Raw genomic sequence first — 10,438 nt, 5'->3', positions numbered from 1 at the left:
GGCGAGACGACCATGTGACGACACATTGATATAGATCAAGATGATGGAGATCATTGTGTCATGCTAGTGACGATGGAGCTCATGACGATGCTTAGGAGATGGAGATCAAAGGCACAAGATGATGATGGCCATATCATGTCACATATTATGATTGCATGTGATGTTTATCTTTTATACATCTTATCTTGCTTTGATTGACGGTAGCATTATAAGATGATCTCTCACTAAATTATCAAGGTATAAGTGTTCTCCCTGAGTATGCACTGCTGCGAAAGTTCTTCGTGCTGAGACACCACGCGATGATCGGGTGTGATAGGCTCTACGTTCAAATACAATGGGTGCAAAACAGTTGCACACGCGGAATACTCAGGTTAAGCTTGACGAGCCTAGCATATAACAGATATGGCCTCGGAACACGAAGACCGAAAGGTCGAGCGTGAATCATATAGTAGATATGATCAACATAGTGATGTTCACCATTGAAACTACTCCATCTCACGTGATGATCGGACATGGTTTAGTTGATATGGATCACGTGATCACTTAGAGGATTAGAGGGATGTCTATCTAAGTGGGAGTTCTTAAGTAATATGATTAATTGAACTTAAATTTATCATGAACTTAGTCCTGATAGTATTTTGCAAATTATGTTGTAGATCAATAGCTCGCGCTGTTGCTTCCCTGTGTTTATTTTTGATATGTTCCTAGAGAAAAATTATGTTGAAAGATGTTAGTAGCAAAGATGCGGATTGGATCCGTGATCTGAGGATTATCCTCATTGCTGCACAGAAGAATTATGTCCTTGATGCACAGCTAGGTGACAGACCTATTGCAGGAGGAGATGCAGACGTTATGAACGTTTAGCTAGCTCAATATGATGACTACTTGATAGTTTAGTGCACCATGCTTAACGGCTTAGAATCGGGACTTCAAAGACGTTTTGAACGTCATGGACCATATGAGATGTTCCAGGTGTTGAAGTTAATATTTCAAGCAAATACCCGAGTTGAGAGATATGAAGTCTCCAACAAGTTCTATAGCTAAAAGATGGAGGAGAATAGCTCAAGCAGTGAGCATGTGCTCATATTGTCTGGGTACTACAATCGCTTGAATCAAGTGGGAGTTAATCTTCCAGATAAAATAGTGATTGACAGAATTCTCTAGTCACCATCACCAAGTTAGTAGAACTTCGTGATGAACTATAATATGCAAGGGATGACGAAAGTAATTCCCGAGCTCTTCGTGATGCTGAAATCGACGAAGGTAGAAATCAAGAAAAACATCAAGTGTTGATGGTTGACGAGACCACTAGTTTCTAGAAAAGGGCAAAGGGAAGAAGGGGAACTTCAAGAAGAACGGCAAGCAAGTTGCTGCTCAAGTGAAGAAGCCCAAGTCTGGACCTAAGCCTGAGACTAAGTGCTTCTACTGCAAAGGGACTGGTCACTGGAAGCGGAACTGCCCCAAGTATTTGGTGGATAAGAAGGATGGCAAAGTGAACAAAGGTATATTTGATATACAGATTATTGATGTGTATTTTACTAGTGTTCATAGCAACCCCTCGGTATTTGATACTGGTTCAGTTGCTAAAGAGTAGTAACTCGAAACGGGAGTTGCATAATGAACAGAAACTAGTTAAGGATGAAGTGACGATGTGTATTGGAAGTGGTTCCAAGATTGATATGATCATCATCGCACACTCCCTATACTTTTTGGGATTAGTGTTGAACCTAAATAAGTGTTATTTGGTGTTTGCGTTGAGCATGAATATGATTTGATCATGTTTATTGCAATACGGTTATTCATTTAAGTTAGAGAATAATTGTTGTTCTGTTTACATGAATAAAACCTTATATGGTTACACACCCAATGAAAATGGTTCGTTGGATCTCGATCGTAGTGATACACATATTCATAATATTGAAGCCAAAAGATGCAAAGTTAATAATGATAGTGCAACTTATTTGTGGCACTGCCGTTTAGGTCATATTGGTGTAAAGCGCATGAAGAAACTCCATGCTGATGGGCTTTTGGAATCACTTGATTATGAATCACTTGATGCTTGCGAACCATGCCTTGTGGGCAAGATGACTAAGACTCCGTTCTCCGGAACAATGGAGTGAGCAACTGACTTATTGGAAATAATACATACTGATGTATGCGATCCGATGAGTGTTGAGGCTCGCGGCGGGTATCGTTATTTTTCTGACCTTCACAGATGATTTGAGCAGATATGGGTATATCTACTTGATGAAACATAAGTCTGAAACATTTGAAAAGTTCAAAGAATTTCAGAGTGAAGTGGAAAATCATCGTGACAAGAAAATAAAGTTTCTACGATCTGATCGCGGAGACAAATATTTGAGTTACGAGTTTGGTCTTCAATTAAAACAATGTGGAATAGTTTCACAAACTCATGCCGCCTGGAACACCACAGCATAATGGTGTGTCCGAACATCATAACCGTACTTTATTGGATATAGTGCAATCTATGATGTTTCTTACCGATTTACCACTATAGTTTTGGGGTTATGCATTAGAGATAGCTGCATTCACGTTAAAACGGCACCATCTAAATCCGTTGAGACGACACCATATGAACTGTGGTTTGGCAAGAAACCAAAGTTGTCGTTTCTTAAAGTTTGGGGTTGCGATGCTTATGTGAAAAAGTTTCAACATGATAAGCTTGAACCCAAATCGGAGAAATGCGTCTTCATAGGATACCCAAAGGTGACTATTGGTTATATCTTCTATCACAGATCCGAAGGCAAATTCGTTGCTAAGAATGGATCCTTTCTAGAGAAGGAGTTCCTCTCGAAAGAAGTGAGTGGGAGGAAAGTATAACTTGACGAGGTAACTGTACCTTCTCCCAAATTGGAAAGTAGTTCATCACTGAAATCAGTTCCAGTGATGCTTACACCAATTAGTGAGGAAGTTAATGATGATGATCATGAAGCTTCGGATCAAGTTACTACCGAACCTCGTAGGTCAACCAGAATGAGATCCGCACCAGAGTGGTACGGTAATCCTGTTCTGGAGGTCATGTTACTTGACCATGACGAACCTACGAACTATGAGGAAGTGATGATGAGCCCAGATTCCGCAAAATGGCTTGAGGCCATGAAATCTGAGATGGAATCCATGTATGAGAACAAAGTATGGACTTTGATTGACTTGCCCAATGATCGGCGAGCCATTGAGATTAAATGGATCTTCAAGAGGAAGACGGGCGCTGATAGTAGTGTTACTATCTACAAAGCTAGAATTGTCGGAAAAGGTTTTCGACAAGTTCAAGGTGTTGACTACGATGAGAGTTTCTCACTCGTATCTATGCTTAAGTCTGTCCGAATCATGTTAGCAATTGCCGCATTTTATGAAATCTGGCAAATGGATAAACAAAACTGCATTCCTTAATGGATTTATTAAAAAAAACGAGTTGTATATGATGCAACCAGAAGGTTTTGTCAATCCTAAAGGTGCTAACAAAATATGCAAGCTCCAGCGATCCATCTATGGACTGGTGCAAGCATCTCAGAGTTGGAATATACGCTTTGATAAGTTGATCAAAGCATATAGTTTTATACAGACTTGCGGTGAAGCCTGTATTTACAAGAAAGTGAGTGGGAGCACTACAACATTTCTGATAAGTATATGTGAATGACATATTGTTGATCGGAAATAATGTAGAATTATTCTGCAAAGCATAAAGGAGTGTTTGAAAGGAGTTTTTCAAAGAAAGACCTCGGTGAAGCTGCTTACATATTGAGCATCAAGATCTATAGAGATAGATCAAGACGCTTGATAAGTTTTTTCAATGAGTACATACCTTAACAAGATTTTGAAGTGGTTCAAAATGGAACAGTCAAAGAAAGAGTTTCTTGCCTGTGTTACAAGGTGTGAAATTGAGTAAGACTCAAAGCCCGACCACGGCAGAAGATAGAAAGAGAATGAAAGTCATTCCCTATGCCTCAACCATAGGTTCTGTAAAGTATGTCATGCTGTGTACCAGATCTATTGTATACCCTACACTGATTTTGGCAAGGGAGTACAATAGTGATCTAGGAGTAGATCACTGGACAGCGGTCAAAATTATCCTTAATGTAATAAGGATATGTTTCTCGATTATGGAGGTGACAAAAAGGTTCGTCGTAAAGGGTTACGTCGATGCAAGTTTTGACACTGATCCAGATGACTCTAAGTCTCAATCTGGATACATATTGAAAGTGGGAGCAATTAGCTAGAGTAGCTCCGTGCAGAGCATTGTTGACATAGAAATTTGCAAAATACATACGGATCTGAATGTGACAGACCCATAGACTAAACTTCTCTCACAAGCAAAACATGATCACACCTTAGTACTCTTTGGGTGTTAATCACATAGCGATGTGAACTAGATTATTGACTCTAGTAAACCCTTTGGGTATTGGTCACATGACGATGTGAACTATGGGTGTTAATCACATGGTGATGTGAACTATTGGTGTTAAATCACATGGCGATATGAACTAGATTATTGACTCTAGTGCAAGTGGGAGACTGAAGGAAATATGCCCTAGAGGAAATGATAAAGTTATTATTTATTTCCTTATATCATGATAAATGTTTATTATTCATGCTAGAATTGTATTAACCGGAAAGATAATACTTGTGTGAATACATAGACAAACAGAGTGTCACTAGTATGCCTCTACTTGACTAGCTCGTTGATCAAAGATGGTTATGTTTCCTAGCCATAGACATGAGTTGTCATTTGATTAACGGGATCACATCATTAGGAGAATGATGTGATTGACTTGACCCATTCCGTTAGCTTAGCACTCGATCGTTTAGTATGTTGCTATTGCTTTGTTCATGACTTATACATGTTCCTATGACTATGAGATTATGCAACTCCCGTTTACCGGAGGAACACTTTGTGTGCTACCAAACGTCACAACGTAACTGGGTGATTATAAAGGTGCTCTACAGGTGCTTCCAAAGGTACTTGTTGAGTTGGCGTATTTCGAGATTAGGATTTGTCACTCCGATTGTCGGAGAGGTATCTCTGGGCCCACTCAGTAATGCACATCACTATAAGCCTTGCAAGCATTGTAACTAATGAGTTAGTTGCGGGATGATGTATTACGGAACGAGTAAAGAGACTTGCCAGTAACGAGATTGAACTAGGTATTGAGATACCGACGATCGAATCTCGGGCAAGTAACATACCGGTGACAAAGGGAACAACGTATGTTGTTATGCGGTTTGACCGATAAAGATCTTCGTAGAATATGTGGGAGCCAATATGGGCATCCAGGTCCCGCTATTGGTTATTGACCGGAGACGTGTCTCGGTCATGTCTACATAGTTCTCAAACCCGTAGGGTCCTCACGCTTAACGTTACGATGACAGTTTTATTATGAGTTTATGAGTTTTGATGTACCGAAGGAGTTCGGAGTCCCAGATGAGATCAGGGACATGACAAGGAGTCTCGAAATGGTCGAGACGTAAAGATCGATATATTGGACGACTATATTTGGACATCGGAAAGGTTCCGAGTGATTCGGGTATTTTTCGGAGTACCGGAGAGTTACGGGAATTCGTATTGGGCCTTAATGGGCCATACAGGAAAGGAGAGAAAGGCCCCAAAGGGTGGCCGCACCCCTCCCCATGGACTAGTCCGAATTGGACTAGGGAGGGGGGCGCCCCCTTCCTTCCTTCTCCTTCTCCCTTCCCTTCTCCTACTCCAACAAGGAAAGGAGGAGTCCTACTCCCACCGGGAGTAGGACTCCCCCCTTGGCGCGCCCTCCTCCTAGGCCGGCCGCCTCCCCCCTTGCTCCTTTATATACGGGGGCAGGGGGCACCCCATAGACACAACAATTGATCTATTAATCTCTTAGCCGTGTGTGGTGCCCCCCTCCATCATATTACACCTCGATAGTATCGTAGCTGTGCTTAGGCGAAGCCCTGCGTCGGTAGAACATCATCATCGTCACCATGCCGTCGTGCTGACGAAACTCTCCCTCAACACTCGGCTGGATCGGAGTTCGAGGGACGTCATCGAGCTGAACGTGTGCTGAACTCGGAGGTGCCGTGCGTTCGGTACTTGATCGGTCGGATCGTGAAGACGTACGACTACATCAACCGCGTTGTGTTAACGCTTCCGCTTTCGGTCTACGAGGGTACGTGGACAACACTCTCCCCTCTCGTTGCTATGCATCACCATGATCTTGCGTGTGCGTAGGAAATTTTTGAAATTACTATGTTCCCCAACAACCATGTGGGGGGTGCATCATATTCCACCATGGCCATCGTCTTGTCCAAAGGGAGGACGAAGTCGTCGAGGATCGGCGCGTCATCATAAATGGGACCTAGCACCAAATGAGAAGACACAATAGAGGTAGAGGTCAACTTGTTAGAGATGCAAATGGCCTCACAAGACCTATCAACTATCTCACTCTCTCTATGTGGTGGTTCACTCACTCCCTCAAAGTAGTTGCACTCAATCTCACATATGGTGGAGTCACTCATCTCACTCAAGTGGTGGGGGTTGTGGCTCTCCTCACATGGAAAGTGGGGCAACTCATCATATGTCGGGCTAGTTGTGAAGTCACTCTCACTCTCAATATGGTGGCACAAGTCTCTCAAGTCATCATACGTCGCCGTGGTCGAAGGGAAAATCCCATGCTCAACCATCTCATCATTGTCGCCGTGGATGAAGGCCGAAGATGGCACATCATCACGCTCGCCTCCAAAGATGGAAGCATCATCCTTGCTCGTCACCATGTCGTTCGCCTCCAAAGCTTGGTCCTTGAATGGCTCCGTAGTCATAGTCGTCGCCGCACCATCTTGAAAAAGAGTCGAAGTAGACTCGGCATCATCAATGCCACAAAGAGGGATGGCGATGAAGTCGAACTTGGGAGCATTGTCTTGGAGCTCGTCGGGCTTGGACATCTTGGTGGTACTATCCTCATGCTCTATCTCATGGAGCTTGGTCACCGAGAAGTGTGCTTGGGGTGAAGAAGCCTTGGCCTTCATGAGTTCTTGTTCCGCCTTGAGAGCACCAATGTAGTTGTCATCGAGGGACTTGTAGTTCTCGAGGAAGATAGTCTTGGAGATGTCATTGTGCAATCCCATCATGAAGTGGAACTTCATCGAAATGGGATCGTCCACGTCGGCTCGTCGCAAGGCAATCTTCATCTCCTTGAAGTACGCGTCGATGGACTTGGATCCTTGGGTGGTGTTCTCCAATTGGCGTAGAAGTTGTTCTGTGTAGGTTGGAGGCACGAACTCTTGCCTCAAAGCTCTCTTCGTCTTGGGCCAACTCATGTTGTAGCTCTCCGAAGGTGTGTGAAGCCACCATGTTGATGCATAGTCGTGGAAGTTTCTTGTTGCGAACTTCACTTGATCTTCGGGAGGAACTTGATGTAGCTTGAGGTAGTCGTCCATTAGGCGCTCCCATTCGAGATACTCCTCGGGTTCTTGAGTTCCATAGAAAGGAATCCTGTGGTCGGTGTCGAGGTCATAGTAGCTCATGGAAGTCGCGGACTTGAGCTTGGGGAGCTTCTCTTGAGCGTAGTCTTGGGGTGCTTGTTGGCGAAGATGCCGTACGTCCGTAGGCGAAGATGCCTTGAAGTTGCTTGGTGAAGATGCCAAGGGAGATGGTGAAGTCGTTGAGCGGTAGTTGGTGTTGAGCTCTTGACCTTCACGTTCTTGGTGGTGATGGTGTCGATGCCGATGTGATCTTGCCGGAGATGGTAGCTCGGAAGGATGTGCTCTTGAGCGTCTTCTCGAAGATGAGGAAGATCTCTTGTAGGACTTGATGAGGGCTTTGATCTCCTCCATTTGAGCTTGCATCTTGGCGTTCAAGTTGTTGTTCGTGGCATCGAACTCGTCGTTGTTGTAGACCAAAGGTGAAATGCCTTGACTATCCATCACAAGACTCGAGTAGAGGTGAGTAGGAAATGAGATAAATAATACCAAGTTACCTTTTCCCAAAGTTGAGATGTATCTTGTTTCACTCAACGTGAAATGAAAGAATAGTGGAATTGGTACCGGACTTGTTCACTCACACCTATCAAGTAAAGCTTATGGAGTAGCTCGGTGAGGATAGTGGCACAAAAGTTTAATGCAAAATGTTAGCAAGAGCCAATAATGTGAAAGAGATTCACAAATTCGCAAGTGAAACAAGTAGACCAATAGCAAAGAATGGCACATAGAAACACACACACACGGATAGATAAATGGGGTCGTGCAACCAAGGAATGAGCACAAAATATGGAATCCACGGAAAACGCTCGTGTTGCACAACTCAAGAGAGACGCTAGCACGATAGCTCATTAGGCGGATACGACACTTGTGCACAACCTATAAGATGCAAAATGGATAAACTTTCTATCCCAAGTATGCTATTATGTATGGTTCCCAGTGTTTAGCACACGATGATCCAAGATGATCAATATGGTAGTATGATATGCAATGTGGCGATGCTATGGCTATTGCTTACAAGCTCTTTGTTTTCTCTTTGCTTAAAAGCTTATTCTCATTTTTTTGTATGGCCACTATGCAAAATGCACAAACCAAGATAGCAATTGTGTATATGCGGGAACAATCTTGTGACACAAGAGATGATATGATGATACCAAGATGAGGATACCAAGATGATATGGTATGTATGCAATGGAAGGTGCGGATCACTAATGTGCACAAGTAAATTTGCCGGCAATACTCAAATGTCTAGTCTCGATAGGCAAGTGACGCAAAATGTCTAGGGGTTAACAAAGCAATGGCAAGAATGAATGTACAATGACGGGATACCACGATACCAAGATGATATAGAGGTTACCGTTCTTGCTTACAGTTAGGTTGTCAAAAAGGTGAAGTGGTCAATGTCGATGACGACCTCATGGCGATGATGAGTGGCGGTGTTCTCGATGTAGAACCGTTCCTAATTAGCCGAAACACCTTAGGAAACGGAAAACCCGCAAACTCAAAATCTCAAATGTCAAATGTCAAATGGTGGTAGCGGAATGCGATGGTGGTTCCGGAGTTGACAATGCGGAAGTGGTGGTAGTGGTTGACCAAGAAGCAACCGTCCCTAAGTAGCCGAAACACCTTAGGAGACTCAAGTCACCACTCAAGCAACCACAAATGCTATATGGATCAAAATGGGTTAGGTTGCGGAAAGCTATGGTGGTTTTGCGGATGATATGGTGGAGGGCCTAGGCAAAGGTGTCAAAATGTCAAAATTTTGATGGAGTCAATTGATGTTGGAACACATCTAGATGGATGGGGGGTGTCAATAGCTACTCAACGAGCTAAAGAACGTCATAATCGGACTCCGGATGTGGAAGATATGGCCGAAACAAGGAATCAGCCGAAGCAGTTTTTGAACTAGCGGACAGTCCGGTCCAGGGTAGCGGACAGTCCGGTCTTCATCCGAAAACCTTCTGACTCGAGCGAACAGTCCGGTCTGTGAGCGATTTGCTCCTGATGCGAGCGGACAGTCCGGTACGAGGGTCCGGACAGTCCGGTGCGGGTTGGGAAGGCACGCAGTTGAAATTTTTGGGCGGAAATGGATGATTTTGGGGTCAAAATTGATGAGATTTTGTGGATGGAAGGTGGGGAAACTTGTGGGGAAGGTAGATCCACTTGAAACACAATGAATCCATGGATCAAAATCAACAAAACATCATCAAACCAACAAATCACAAAAAAATTGGGGCTATTTTTGGTGGGGATTTTTGGATTTTAGGACGAAATCAAGCAAAACAAGGCTAGAAAACGATGGGGGAGACTCCAAATTCGTGATCAACGTGGCTCATGATACCAAGATGTTGTAGGGTGGAGACCCTAAGTGGAGATCTTTCATGAATTGGAGGGGAATCCACGAAGAACGCGAAGAACACGAAGAATAAGAGGGGAAATCACAAGAGGAAAACACTCTAGAACAAGTCCAATCACACATCCACTAGACTCACAATCACACAAGATCCACAAAGGTACAAGAACAACAAAGGGAAAGACACAAGATACAGTTCATCCCAAATCCAAAGGAGATGAGGTCTTGATGATCTAGATAGATCGTTCCCTAGAAGGGGTCTTGAATCTCTAGGGATCTTCTCCAATGGAGGCCTTGAACTCCAATGGAGTCTTCTCCCTCAAGAGGAAACCCACAAGGGGAGATACATGAGCTAAGCTCTAATGTCTAGTTCTAATCTTAGCTAACCCTAAAAACTGAGAGGAGCACGGAATATATAGTCTAGGGGCGAAGGGGTATGGGCCTCGAAGGTTACATGGGCTTTTTAGCCCGATTCGTAGCGAAACTGGGCGGACCGGACAGTCCGTTGAGGATAGATGCAATTTCGGCTGCCACCAGACTGTCCGTTGTTGGGACCGGACTGTCCGCTGTTGGGACCGGACTGTCCGGTAGTGCAATTTTGGTGCGACCGGATTGTCCGCT

The sequence above is a fragment of the Aegilops tauschii genome, chromosome 3 (assembly GCF_002575655.3).
Source record: "Aegilops tauschii subsp. strangulata cultivar AL8/78 chromosome 3, Aet v6.0, whole genome shotgun sequence".
Lineage (NCBI taxonomy): Eukaryota > Viridiplantae > Streptophyta > Magnoliopsida > Poales > Poaceae > Aegilops > Aegilops tauschii.
Note: the sequence above shows the minus strand (reverse complement) of the source record.